We start from the raw sequence: 15,862 nt of genomic DNA, 5'->3' as shown, positions 1-15,862 counted from the left end.
AAGCAGTTTAAATTTTAGGTGCAACTTCTATGATGGAGGAGAATATAGAGAAAGTTAGGAATACCTTTGCTAGTTTAGGAAGAGACATCTTATGCCTTAATACTATAATAATTTAAAATCTAAGATGCAGATAAAAATACTACTCCACATCACAAGTCTGGGGTATTTTAGATAGCGCTGAAACCATGTAGTGAATTTTGCCTAGGATTCTTACTTGCCAAAGTAAAATTTTACTTAAAAGTCCATCTGATTTATACACTAAAATCTGTCATATAACTTGGGAAAACAACAAGATTTTCATTTTTCATATCTTCACCTATATTTTAAAAAGTCAAATGTTTACTTAATCTCTGAGTTGTAAAGTGTTGGTACAATAAAAGAGAGGCTGTAAAGTGAGTAAGAAGAAACACTTTTCTAAAGAACCAAGCCAGGAAAAGAGAGAGAGAGAGAGAGAGAGAGAGAGAGAGACAGAGAGACAGAGAGAGACAGAGAGACAGAGAGAGAGAGAGATTCTTCCTATTTCAGGCATATGAATCCATTTGAACAGCTTGTACTTATATCTGCATTGTATTGGTAAAAAGAAATATTTCTTAGAAATACTTTTATCTTCTTCCTAGTTTTAAAATATTTTTAATGTAACAAAGTTTATTGCAAGAAGCGAAAATGAATTTACATGGGAAATTACTGATACATGGGTTTTGTTTGTGAGGCTATTTGGGAGTGGGGAGGATCTGGACCAAAAGAACCCTAATAGGTTCCAACAAAAATTATTCTATGTGTGGCAGAAACTATGTCATAGGCATAATTAAAATAATCTTAAACTATAAGCATTTTTACTCCTGACAACCTACCAATGAAAATATGGGGATGGTTCACATTTTCCCCAGAACTCTCTGGTGGATTAGAAAGAGGGAAAAGATATAGAAGGATATGGATAATAGTTTGTCCATGTGTCCACAGTGTTCAGAAGAGAAGAGTAACACCTATAGAGATTCTTCCTATTCCAGGCATATGATTCCATTTGAATTTTTAAAATCCATTTGATTAAAAAAAACAAACAAACAACAAACCAGGCTTTATTTTTAGGACAGTTTTAAATTCACAGAAGAACTGAGAAATAGTACAGAGGGTTCTCATATACCCCAAACCCGATTTCTCCCATTACTATCAACATCTATATTACTACGGGACATTTGTTACCATTATTGAACCAAAATCGATCCACTGTTTCTAACTAAAGTTCCTACTTTACTCAGATTTCCTTAGTTTTTACCCCATGCCCATTTTCAGTTCCAGGTTCCCATCCAGGAGAACACTTTACATTTACCTGTCAGTTTTCCTTAGGCTTCTCTTGGCTATGACAGTTTCTCAGTCTTTCCTTGATTTTTGATGACCTTGACAGTTTTGAGGAATGTACAGGTCAGGTATTTTGTAGAAAGCTCATCTATTGGAATTTTTCTGATGTTTTTCTATTGATTAGATTGGACTGCCTTATTGGTTTTAATCATAGTGCTACTGGGTGGATATTTTGCAAATGAGGAAACTAAAGGGAACAGAGTTGAAGTAAATTAACCACAGGTCTGCAGTAACAAGGTTATCTGTATGATGCCCCTGTCTGTGTGTGTTCAGCTACACTCTTGTTTTTCCAGCTATTATATTCTTATATTTAACTTGTGTTCTCTATGTGTTTATTTCATTTATTTCTATAGGGCTTAATTTGTTGTCTTATGTGAGAGGGGTCTAATTGCCTATTTTGCCAAAGGGAAAATGAACAAAGGTAAATAAAAGCACAAGGGAATACAAAATCAGGAGGTTTCAATAAAGAAAACAGCTGGGTTCATGATTCTTTGGATATTAAAATAGTATCCTTCAGCAGACTCCACCACAGTGTTTTTTGGGGTCAAGTTAAAATACTTAAAACTATTTTACCATTTTCCCCTCTATTGCTCCCAGTTCAAGGGTAGATAAAGCCTCAGGGTAAAGCATTATAGATAAAAAGCTGTTTTAGAACCAGGCTATTCCCTTAGGTCTGACAATTGATTTGGAGTTCTTAGGCGAATTAACAATTCCTAGCTGGTTCACACACACCATTCAACCCAGGCATGTGGTGGTAAGATTCGCTTCATTTTGGGAACTGCCTTTGCCACTTCCCCTGCTCTTGTCCTGAAATATCCACTGATGTGGCTACCGATCAGACAATGGGTTACAAATGGAGAAAAAAAATGAATCAAATCTGTCCTCCAAGAGACCTCTTCTAAGTCACTGCTTCTGTATAGACGTGGTGTTGGGGATGTAACTTGCCCAGGAAAGGACATTTGGTAGCTATGTTATGACAATAGAACTGTTTGAAAAACTTAACTTGGGAGCTTTTAAAATTCACTGATACCTCGGTTCCACTCTAACTTAACTCACCTTCACATCAGTATTTCTAGATTAAGAACTACTGATCTATACCCATCAGAAAACATTGCAAATTATACACTTTGCCAAAAAAATCTTTTTTTAAAAAAATGTTTATTTATTTATTTTGAGAGGGAGAGAGAGAGCACAAGTAGGGGAAGGGCAGAGAGAGAGAGAGGGAAAGAGAGAATCCCGAGCAGGCTCCACCTTGCCAGTGCAGAGCCCCATGTGGGGCTCAATCCCACGAACCGTGAAATTATGACCTGAGCCAAAATCAAAGAGTCGGACACCCAACTGACTGAGCCATCCAGGCACCCCCCAAAAAATCTTTTATCAATGCATATTTAATTGAGGACATGTCAGTTTCCATGTGTCCAAAAAGGAATAACAAAAAAGTATCTGTTGTCAAGGAGAGAAGAGTGTAGTAGGAATGGAGGATAGAGCAGTAATCAGATTACAATGTAATAGGAGCAAATAATCAAGGCAGCGACAAGACGCCACGGGAATGCTCTTGGATAAGTATTCCTGAAAGCATGATGGAAGCAAACAGCCAATGGAACAGGAGGTACCCTCTTGCTGTAAAATATGGGGAAAATAACATGACCTCCTTGAGCTTGGCTTTTCATTTTAAAAAACGGTTAGACTAGGGACGCCTGGGTGGCTCAGTCAGTTGAGCATCTGACTTTGGCTCAGGTCATGATCTCACAGTTCCTGAGTTTGAGCCCTGTGTTGGGCTCTGTGCTGACAGCTCGGAGCCTGGAGCCTGCTTTGGATTCTGTGTCTCCCTCTCTCTCTGCCCCTCCCCTGTTCATGCCCTGTCTCTCTCTGTCTCAAAAATCAATAAACATTAAAAAAATTTTTTAAAAAGGTTAGACTACATTATATTTAAAGTTTATTAAATATGTATTTGTAGGAAAGTGCTGCTGGGTCCTAATTGTTCAAGTCCTCTAGAGCACTATCAGACACATGGTTAAATTTTCAAGTTGGACAAAGTTTGGAACCCATGCAATAAAAAGCTTTCTAATAAAATGTTTCACACACACAGATGTGCACAAATTGGTCACTTTTTTCCAAAAACTATTACTTCACAAACAACCACCACAAAACTTGGTGGATTAAAACAACAATACTGATTTTGATTACAAATCTGTCATTTGGGCAGGGATTAGTGGTAACACCCGGCCTCAGGTTGGGGCTTGGGACTAGAGGCTGGAATCAACTAAGATTCATTCATTCATTCTGGTGATTGATGTTTAAGCAGGGGCTTAAACAGCCGAGAGGCTAGAACAGCCAGGGGTCCTTGGGCACCTTCTGTCTCTATGTGGTCTTTCCACAGGGTCTTCAGCATGGAGGCCCAGGGCTCAAGGCAGGTGTGTATCCTAAGAGAGCCAGGGTAGCTACATAACTTTCTTCATTCTCAGTCTCAGAAGTCATGCAGTGTTGTCACCACCACATTCCACCAATAGAAGTAAGTCGCTAAAGCCAACCTCCACTCAAGAGCAGAGGAATTTGACTGCACTTTTTTTTATAGGAGAAATGAAAATATTTGCAGACCACCATGATCACCAAACAGTAGAACCTTCTGCATGACACCATTCAGTTTTGAACACAGGGTTTCTTTGGCCCTTTAGGTTATATAATCAACCATTTATAGTAGATGCAGAAGTCAGTCAATACACACTTAATATTGGGGCGCCTGGGTGGCTCAGTCGGTTGAGTGTCTGACTTCAGCTCAGGTCATGATCTCACAGTTCATGGGTTTGAGCCCCACGTCCAGCTCTGTACTGACACCTGAGAGCCTGGAGCCTGCTTTGAATTCTGTGTGTCCCTCTCTGTCTTGTCCCTCCCCCTGCTTGTGCTCTCTTTCTCTCTCAAAAATAAATAAATATTAAAAAAATTTAAAAAACATAATATTAAGGACTATTCAAAAGAAATAATAGCTGCTTTCCTATGATATTAATTCCTAGAAAATTTAAAAGCCAGTGAAGCATCACTTATAATATTCACATAGTATCTATCTACATAGATTACCATGCAGCCACTATCACCCTTTGTATACTTTATATCATTTAATCCTTCCAAATGTATAAGGTATCATAAGTATTGTATTATTCCCATAATAGAGATTCTTGTATAGGCGAAAAAATTTTCCAAGTTCAAAAAGCTAGCAAAAGGAAGACCACAGGTTTTCATACATTAGTTCTCGCTCCAGAGACCAAGGTCTTAATAGTCATACTAACCTATAAAAATCACAGTTGCCTAGATATTCTGGATGATTAGCTTGTTCACATTATTTAAAAAACTTCTTCCTTCCAAAGGGCACGCAATTTGAACCAAACTTATCCTAATTCTTGTTTTTCCTCTCAAATTTTTATTCATATTTTGTATTGTGATGCAATGCTGTTCGTTTGCATATTTAGGAGCTCGGCAGAAACTGAATCAAGTAAAACTTATACTCAACCTTGACTTCCAAGGTTAAAAATCCATCATATATTACTAGCAGTCTCTCTTAAAGGCCCAATACACTTAAATAATCATGGATTCCCTGTGTCTTCTGATAGTCGTAAACCAACAAATCTTGTTGTTTGCTATACATGAGCCATACTTGTCCTCTGAGTGGACAGTGGGAAATCTATAAAGAACACATGAAACTTGGTTTGAAATGAGTATATTCCCTTGAAATATATTCTTTTGCCTGCTCTGTCTGCATGGTGCTTGTCAAAAATGTCCGAGTCATTTCACATCTCATTTTTGCAGATCCTTATCTGGCTGATGAAAGCAGATACGATGTAAGCAATGAAGAGGGAAAAACTTTCCAGGAAATGCACTCCCCCACACCCCACTTTCCCACCTCCCAACATAGTGTCAACCATGTTAGCCACAAGATGCCTTTCCATCCGGGACTGCTGCAGTCTCCATCCAGGGGAGGCAACTATTTCCAGGTCACTCCCACGGTGACACAATGCCAGTGGCAGTGCTGTGTGCTCAGCTGCCTCATTAGGTCATGGGACAGCCTAGGCAAGGAAGAAACAAGGTGCCAGGTGAGGTGGAGATAAGGTAATCAGTCTGGAGCATGGGACAACGGTGGCAGAGAAGAGGTGAATAAAGGGAGCTACAAGGTGGGGATGGAGAAGCAGAGTTCTAGAAATGAAAACCATTTGAATAAAAGAACATACAAATATCCAGGTCTTCTTTCTATCTCTTTGCATACAGCTAGATGCCTTTCTAGGCATAAATTTTATTTCAAAGAGACATTTTGGCCCAAACTATATCCTTGCCATGTCATTTTAGAAACTGGAAAACCAGTGGGTTAGACATAGTCTTTACTTATTATATCCCTGCATCACAGAATCAAATAATCTATGATTATTATTGATGATGAAGAAGCTCAAAACATTCATTCAGTAAACTATATGGGGTCCTTAAAATAAGCAAGGTTCTAGGGGCATGAAGATGACTACAATTTGGCTTTTGGCTTCTGAGCAGAACAAATACAGTAAGAGCCTAGACTGGGAGTAACTTCTTCTGTGAGTGCTCCACAAGACGAGCAAACATTTCTAATAAACTTTAACTTGATAAACGAGTGATGTCTTGCAATACAAGTAGTACGTGACGCCGAATGTCACATGATCACAACTGAGCCAATGGTTCTTGAAATTCATTTTGATATACAAATGCTTTGGATTACAAGCATGTTTCCAGAACAAAACCAAGGTTTTACTGTATATCAAATGTTAGTACAATGTGACAAATGTTACAATAGATGCCCACACAATAATAGATGGGAAAGTTGCACACTGGGGCTATTCGGAAGTGAACGGGGTTGTGGAGGATTGAGCAAGCGTTCTCTGGGAGAAAAGGATTCTGTGACAGAGGCTCAGTTTGTGGAACAGCACGGTGAACAGAGTGCTTTTGGGGTATGGTGAATAGTTTCTGGAATTAAAGGTCTGGGGCATGGGAGATAGGCTGGTAGGAGTGTCCAAGCTAAGGATCTTGCATGCTTTGGGAGTGTTTGTTTAGCTGGTATTTGCTAGCTCCCACTGCTTATGATAATGAGGAGAGACACTGCATACATCTAAAACTTATCTTGTCAATGCCTCAGTTTTCTCATCTGCAAAAGAGGGATCCTTATTTTGATTTTCATTCCTACTGTTAATACCTAATTCATAATTTCATTATTGCTTATCTATACTATTGCAATGATCTTCAGACTTGCTTCCCTGACTTCAATCTCCTCTTCTAAGGCTCATCCTTGTGCCATTACTAGATTAAAAGCAGAAACAGACCAAATATTGTAATAATAATAATAATAATAATAATAATCATTATCATCCACCTTTAAAACACCCCATGGCCCAAAGAATAAAGTCCAAACTTCTGGAAAAGGTAGTTAAGACTTTACACCAACTGACTCCAGCCTAATTTTATTTTATATCCTGATATATCCCATACTCTTGCTTTTGTGGACTGTGTGACTTACTATATTCTTTGTTTGATATGCCCCCCACCCCCATCTGGGTTATTCTCATGTCTGCCAACATCTTCTTATTTAAATAGCTTTCAGGACCCAGCAAAATGCCACTTATCATAGTCAGAAATATCTTCACTTTTGAGTTCTGAAATAGCCATTACACAGTGTGGAAAGACCTCAGCCAGAACCCTCACTCTGCTGGTGCCAGTTGTGAGGTTTTACCAAGACCTTAACTTCTCTAAGCCCCAGTTTTATTACCCGTAAAATAGGTAAAATGTGGGTGACAATACCTTCTTCACTGGGTAGTTGCATAATTTAAATGAAAAAAAAAAACATGAAAAATCTCTGCAATCATATGTTAATATGAGCAACAGCGTGGCACTTTCAAAAGTAGCATGAGAAGTAAAGACAACCACCACAAACGTGACGGAAGTTCCCACAAGACCCTAGATCCAATGTGTGATTGTGGACACAGCTTGAATCGAACCACAGCGTTATCTACAGAATTGGAGTAACATGAATAATCTCGACCTCACGGAGTTGTGAGATGGTTCAATGAGAAAATACATGTGAAAGCAATGTGCAAAGTAGAACATTCTATGACTATACAGATGTTAGTTATTATTTGTTTCTCAAGTCACCATGACCCGCCTCTATCCTAAACAGAATTATGTATGTGCACTTCTTTTTTTTTTAGTTTTTATTTTATTTATATCCAAATTAGTTAACATATAGTGCAGTTTGGTTTCAGGAGTAGAATTTAGTGATTCATCACTTACATACAATACCCAGTGCTCATCCCAAAAAGTGCCCTCCTTAATGCCCACACCCATTTAGCCCATCCTCCCACCCACCTCACCTCCTGCAGCCCTGAGTTTGTTCTCTGTATTTAAGAGTGTCTTATGGTTTGCTTCCCTCTGTTTTTATTTTTCTTTCCCTTCCCCTACGTTCATCTATTTTGTCTCTTAAATTCCTGCATGTGCCCTTCTTATAACACATATTGTAAGAAATTTGAGAGTAAGGTGAAGTTTTAATCACGTTTATTCTCCCACAGAACAGATAAGTGAAGCTCATAAGATCAATGTATTTCTTAGCAAAGCCACACTGCTCAGGTGTGCGGGTGCGAGCAGTCTGCTCCCGCAAGGCTGTGTTTCATACTCACAGCTGCCTTCTGTGCCTGGGCATTGCGACCTAGGTGGTGGCGAGGGTGAAAGACTAGCTTATATCGTATGAATATTGTAGTCTCAAACATCTGAATCACTAGGAGAAAATTCCCCTGCCCTTACTCATCCTTGTCGGTACAGCTTTTCCTCTGATTTTTATAATCACAGTTCCCACGTTGCTATAGCTACAGCTCTCATCCTCACCCGACATCCGTCCTCCACCGCCCTGTGACGTGACAGTGTTTCCTTTTGCATTATAACTTACTGGAAAAACTCAATTTTCACATCTGTCTGGTGGATTCTGACTAAGACTCTGCTCTCCCTACGTCAATATTCCTGGGAATTCCATGGGTGTAGAGCTGAATGGTGCAGAATGAAAACTTGAACTTTAACCTTAAACTTTAGCTCTATCTAACAGAAGGAGCTTCTTTTTTTACTGCACAATTGTTTTTGGAAGCTTTGCCTATCATTCAACACTTTTTTCTTGTTTGCACCAACAATGAACAATTATTGCTTATGCGGATGTACTTCTGGGTCATCCTTAATTGACTAATGTTATACACTGAATGGACAATTAGTTTTAGCCAGTCTTTTTTCCTTCAAAAGTTTTTATCCAAGACTTAAAAATTAATGACAAAGCTGGCATTGAGTCTAATCTGAACACTTTTTTTTTTCAATTTGAAAAATAAGAATCATGTAAATGCCAAGGAAAAAACTGGAATGAGGTCTTTGAACACAACTGGTATCATCACAACTAATAGGATTACAGAAGCCTCTTGGTAATTTATGTTGTGAAAGTCATAATAAATATTAGGAACAACAATTTTGCACCTCTTGTCACAGTGGAGGGTGAGGTGGCTAGAAACAGGCTTTTGCAAGTTGATAAACTTTTGGTCACTTAAAAAGAAATTTTTTTAAATGTGTATTTATTTCTGAGAAAGAGAGAGACAGAGCACAACTGGTGGAGGGGCCAAGAGAAAGAGGGAAACAGAGAATCAGAAGCAGGCTCCAGGCTCTGTGATGTCAGCACAGAGTCCAACTCTGGGCTCGAACTCACGAACTGTGAGATCATGACCTGAATTGAAGTGAGACGCTCAACCGACTGAGCCACCCAGGAACCCCAAGTGACTTTTTTTTAAAACAAAGAAAATCAATTGCCTTTGGACACTTAAATGTTTGTTATTGTTTAACATTCGAGTTACCTACAAAATACTAAACCAAGACTCTTATCTGACAAAGTCCACAAGGCCTGGTAAGCCGAATGTTGGACCTTTGAGGGCAGATTTCAAATGTGGGCAACATCAAGGCAGGAGTAAAGGGAAAAATGAACCCTGACTGAACATCTAGTATGTGCTCCCGTGCAAAGGGATTCCCTCCCGCACGCCCCCCATTATTCCAGTTCTCTTCTGAAAACTGAGCAGATGGCATTATTTCCACTTTACAGATGAGTACATTGACATTCAGACTTCAGATGTCAGACTCCAAAGCCCAAGCTCTTTTTACTTCTTAAAATGGATAAAGCTGATGAGTTTTTTTCCTACACAACTTGGAATCAGAGAACTTTTCCTATAAAAAAGGTTTTATGCAGTCTTCACAATGTTTCCAGTCTTCACCATACATATTAATAATATCTTGAACTCTGAAATCAAAATCTCTCCAATTAATAATATTGCAATATACAAATGTAGTATGTTGAGTGAAGAATATTAACGTAGGGTCCTGATTTTTTCAAAAAATTATTAGATTAATAGTGTCATTATTCCCAAGAAAAACTGGATTCCCTTTACACCAAATGTATGCAAACAATTATGATATTCATAAAACAAGTATTAAATGTATGTCTGTGGTAGAGAAAGTATCGAGAAGATGGTAACAGAAATAAGATATGAGCATTGGATGTCAGAGGGTGGGCAGTGTAAGAAGAACAAACCACAAAAATAAACAAAACCTAAACGGAAAGTCTAAGAGGACTCTATATTATTATTTCCACCAGCTATTAGCAGATGAAGATACTAAGCCCAGAGATTTGCAGCTAAATCACTTCTCACAGTAGGCTGGGTTCAGGGTTGGGTTTGGAGTTAAAACTTATTTTTACTGAAGTTTGTTTGTTTATTTGTTTAGAAAGGGCAGGGGAGGGGCAGAGAGAGGGAGAGAGAGAATGCCAAGCAGGCTCCAATGCTTTGTGGAGCTCGATCTCATGATCCACGCGTGAGATCATGACCTGAGCTGAAATCATGTGTTGAACACTTAACCGACTGAGCCACCCAGGTGCTCCCAAACTCCTATTAAGGAGGAAGACACAATTGACATTTGCTGGTTTGAAACACCCCATGATGTTATGCCAGCAGAGAGTTCTATTGCAGATTTGTGTGTGGGTTTCAGGCCAGAATAGGATCTTTGGGGTTTGAAGTTATTACAAAGATGATGGTTCTAGATTAAATTAGACCAATTCCACATGGAGAGTCAAGTTTCTGTGGGCATTTAAAAGGATACTAGTACTGTTACTGTTACGATGACTACTATTTCTTATAGGTAATATACAGTTCTTTGGATTTTACAATCTGTCGTGTTATCTGATCTTCATAAGCCTGTATCATATTACAGAAGAAGAGAATATCCATGAAATAATGTTTCTGTTCTATTAAAATTTCAAGTTGCGGTCTTTGCTTCTCAATTGTCTATATTTTTTCAGTACTTTATTATTTTTTTGTTTTTTTAACATCTATTTATTATTGAGAGACAGAGAGAGACACAGCATGAGCATGGAGGGACAGAGAGAGGGAGAGACACAATCTGAAGCAGGCTCCAGGCTCTGAACTGACAGCACAGAGCCTGACGGGGGGCTCAAACTCACAAACCATGAGATCATGACCTGAGCTGAAGTCAGACACTTAACTGACTGAGCCACCCAGGCACCCCATCCTTTTCATTACTTTAAAATAATGTCAGTTTTCTTATTTATGTAGTGAAGGTGCTAATATCTTCCCTGTCGCCAGGGCCACTGAAGAAATCAAATGAAACTCTATTGTTAAAATGCTCAGGGAACTGCAAACCTCTATTTGCTTACTATTGTTAGGGTATACTTATTTCACAGAAGCTCCTGTAGGTACATGTGATGTCCACCTTGTCTGTCTTGAGAAGGGCATGATACAGTGATTAGAACAGAGACTCTAGACTTAGACTGCATTAGATGATTTCTAGCTAGGCCAGTTACTAGCTGTGTGGCCTTGGGCAAGTTACTTAACCTCTCTGTGTTTTAGTTTCCTCATTTGCAAATTAGGTATCATAGAATTGATGCAAAGATACATGAAATGTTTTGATAGTGTCTGACACATACTGAGTTCTGTTTAAGTGTTAGCTTTTCTTATTAGATATTATTGTCAGCTCTATGGTCTAAAATATTATACATGATCAATACATTTTTGGAATAAACAATTAAAGTAATAAACACAGAGTAGGTAGGACAGTACTGTAATCTAATACTATAGGAAAGGAACAGAAATTGTAGAAACAATGTGTCCTACTGTCTAGTAAACTGATGGATGCTCATGACAACTTTGAGTCACTCATAAAAGTCACAAATCAGTTCAGAAGCCTATATGCCAGACAAGTAACTGTAAGATTGTTCTGTAGGTCTTGGACAAAATACTCTTGAATGTATTTTAATGTAATTATTACAATAAACCGGTGATGCTTATCATACATCAGTCTAATGGAAAGAGAAGAAAACCTGATACTCAGAGAGGTTCATTGAAAATATGTGGACATAGGAATCCAGATTTTCTGGTGCATTTTCTAGCACTCCAGACTCCACTCAAAGCTGAGTCTTTACCGGTCAGACATGGTACTGTGATACCACATCATTGACCTCATTTGTCTTTCAGTTCAGCTGGCAGTCACCTCCATAACCAATTAACCAAGAAAAGGAGTGGCAGGAAATCAGAGTAGGAAGAGAACAAACATTCTGTGAGCACTTAATCAGGATCAGGCACTGGGAATGGCATCCTATTTACTCTTTCCACCCCTTAGTTTTACTGAGGTATAATTGACAAAATTGTATATATTTAAGGTGTACAACATGATGATTTGATACATTGTGAAATGATTACCACAACCAAGTTAATTAACACATCCATCACCTCACATAGTTAACATTTTCTTGTGTGGTGAGAACACAAGAGTTATTCTCTGCAAATTTCAGGGATACAATATGATATTATTAACTATAATTAGTATGCTGTACATTAGAACCTCAGAAATTATTCATCTTATAACTGAAATCTTATGCCCTTTGAGCAACATCTGCTCATTTTCCCACTCCCACCCCCCTGCAGCAACCACCATGCTACTGTTTCTATGAGTTTGACTCTTATAGATCCCACATTTAAGTTCGACCATACAGTATTTGTCTTTCTCAGTTTGGCTTATTTCATTCAGCATACTGGCCTCTAAGTATACATATAACAGACTGTGTGTGTGTGTGTGTATGTATATGTGTGTATGTGTATGTATATATATGTATATGTGTATATACACACATATATACATATATATATAATGTATATCTATTGTGTGTGTGTATTGATGGACACTTAGGTTGTTTCCATATTTTGGCTATTATGAATAAAGGGGCAATCAACAGAGGATGAAAATCTCTCTTATATATCCTGATTTCAATTATTTTGGATACATATCCAGAAGTGGGATTGCTGGATCATACCACAGTTCTGTTTTTTTACTTTTTGAGGAAACTCCATACTGTTTTCCATAGCAGCTGCACCAATTTTCATTCCCACCAACGGTGTGGGCTCCCTTTTCCCCACATTCTCACCAACATTTGTTATCTCTTGTCTTTTGGATAACAGCCATTCTAGCAGGTGTAAGGTGATATCCATTGTGATTTTGATTTGCATTTCCCTGAAGATGAGTGATGTTGAGTACCTTTTCATATGCCAGCTGGCCATTTGTATGTCATATTTGGAAAAAAATCTATTCAGGTCCTTAGCCCATTTTTAATTAGGATTTTTTTTTTTTTGCTATTGAATTCTATCAGTTCTTATATGAATTATATGTGTTTTGGATATTAGCCCCTTGTCAGATAGGTGGTTTACAAATATTTTTTCCCATTCCATAGATTGCCATTTCCTTTTGTTGATGGCTTCCTTTGGGGTGCAGCAGCATTTTTATTTGATGTAGTTATGCTTATTTATTTTTACTTTTGTTGCTTGTGCTCTTGGTGTCATATACAAAAAAGTCATTGCCAAGATCGATGTCAAGGAGATTTCCTGGAATTTTATGGTTTCAGGTCTTACGTTTAAGTCTTTAATCCATTTCAAGTTAATTTTTGTGTATGTTATAAGGACCCATTTAACTCTTTTGCTTATAGGTATCCAGTTTTCCCAGCACCATGTATTAAGAAGACTATTATTTCCCCATTGCGTATTCTTGGCTTCATTGTCGAATATTAGTTGGCTATATGTGCGGATTTATTTCTGGGCTCTAGATTCAGTTCTATTGGTCTATGTATCTATATTTTATGCTGATACCATACTATCTTGATTACTATAGCTTTGGACAGTTTGAAATCAGGAAGTGGGTTCCTCCAGCTTTGTTCTTCCTTTTCAAGATTGAATTTGGGGTCTTCTGTGGTTCCATATGAACTTTATGTCTGCTTGTTTCATTTCTTTAAAAAAATGCCATTGGAATTTTGATAGAGATTACATTGAATATTAGACAGCTTGGGGAAGTACGGATGTTTTGACAATATTAATTCTTCTAATCAGTAAAATTGGGATACATTCCATTCATTTATGTCTTCAATTTCTTTCATCAATCTCTTACAGTTTTCAGTGTACAGATCTTTCATCTCCTTAGTTAAATCAATTCTTAAAAATTTTGTTGTTTTGATACTATTGTACATGGGATTTCCTAATTTTATTTCAGATAGTTTACTGTTAGTGTATAGAAACACAACTGTTTTTTTGCACGTTGATTTTGCATTCTGCAACTTTACTGAGTTCCTTTATTAGTTCTAATAGTTTTTTGGTGAAGTTTTCAGAGTTTCACTCTTTCCTGGAATACTGTGGATCAGGTAAATCAGCTAGGGTTGAGTGAGTTAGCCAGAATTGCACAGCTGGCAGGTGGCTGAGAAGAATCTATGCCACAATGCCATTCCAAAGCCACGTTCTTTCTGCCTGCTAGGACAACTGCCTCATGTAGCCTATCTTCACAGTGGGAGCTGGCATGACTCCATGTGAATGAAGCACCTCTGCACATAGAGAGCGGCTCTCGGAGAAATCTCTGGGTCACGCAGTGATCGTTGACCTTTCAGCAGAGTATACTGCCTTTGCCAGGATAGTGCCACGCCTGACATTTGATGCTTTAGTTTAGCATTTCTCAAAATGTGGAATGTGAGCTACCTACTCTTATAAAAATTCTAATAGTTGCATATTTATTTTAATGTTTTCAAAAACATGAACGATGTTATAGCAAGAGAAAGAGAAATGTCTCTGTAAAGAGGTCATTGAGTAAAACGTGTTGGTAAAAGAAAACACTGTGTAAATTAAAAAAAAAGGGTTCTCTGGACATGGCAAAAATCATGGAAGGAAATAGGAGGAAACCAATTATATTGAAGTATAGTTATCAAGACATTAAAAAAATAAACTATAGTAATATATGTGTTTCTTTAAGACATTAAATAACTAGTTTTAGAGGAGGGTCTAATAACATTTGCAATTTTGAAGTAACAATGAGCATAAATGCTCTTTTTTAAAGTTTATTTTTGAAAGAGTGAGGGGCAGGGGAAGAGAGAGAATGAGACAGAGAACCTAAAGCAGGCTCCATGCTCTCAGTGCAGAGCCAGATGTGGAACTCGAACTCGCAAACTGTAAGATCATGACCTGAGCCGATATCAAGAGTCAGATGCTTAATTGACTGAGCCACCCTGGCGCCCGGCATACATGCTTTTTTGAAAGATCTGCAGTAACCATCATGAGACAGGAATATATCTGCTTTCTCTGTGCCAAAGTCAAAGGTGTTCTCCTATAGTATTGTGCTTTGTTGTATAGTATTGTGCTTTGTTGCCTGCATTCATAACTGAAAGAAGTATATATTTCAGTTGGAAGTTAGTGAAATTCAGACATAATTCTTTCCCTTTAAATGCTCTTTAAATTAAGAACCTATGGTCAGGTGTCCAAATGAACAGATTTAAATCCCACTGTTTACACATAACAGTTGTGTAACCTTAGCAGAAAATTCAGGCTCTTTAAGGTCCTAAAGGGGGAGAAAGATAATGACAACTTATGGAGTATGTGTGTTTGTAGTACTGACATTATGCACATAAAGTACTTGGTCCAGTGCTTGGCACAATGTAGGGACTCACTAAATGTTATACTTGCTCCTAGTGTTCCAACAACAGTGGGAGGGGCTGATCATTCAGCCAGAGGGCTCCAATTATCAGAGACCTACTCAATTCCTTAATTTCCCCAGAGGGCTCAAATGAAAGCTTTCCATTTTTCTGCAGGAAATTTCATGATCACACTAAATGAGTTTGCTTTTATTTTTTTTTTTTTAATTTTCTTTTTAACGTTTATTTATTTTTGAGACAGAGAGAGACAGAGCGTGAATAGGGGAGGGGCAGAGAGAGAGGGAGACACAGAATCCGAAACAGGTTCCAGGCTCTGAGCTGTCAGCACAGAGCCTGAAGTGGGGCTCGAACTCACGGACCGCAAGATCATGACCTGAGCCGAAGTCGGCCGCTTAACCGACTGAGCCACCCAGGCGCCCCTAGTTTGCTTTTATTTTAACTTGCCTATTGTGACTAAGGAAA

The sequence above is a fragment of the Panthera tigris genome, chromosome B3 (assembly GCF_018350195.1).
Source record: "Panthera tigris isolate Pti1 chromosome B3, P.tigris_Pti1_mat1.1, whole genome shotgun sequence".
Taxonomy (NCBI): Eukaryota; Metazoa; Chordata; class Mammalia; order Carnivora; family Felidae; genus Panthera; species Panthera tigris.
The sequence above is the reverse complement of the archived record's forward strand: the minus strand, read 5'-3'. Positions refer to the sequence as shown.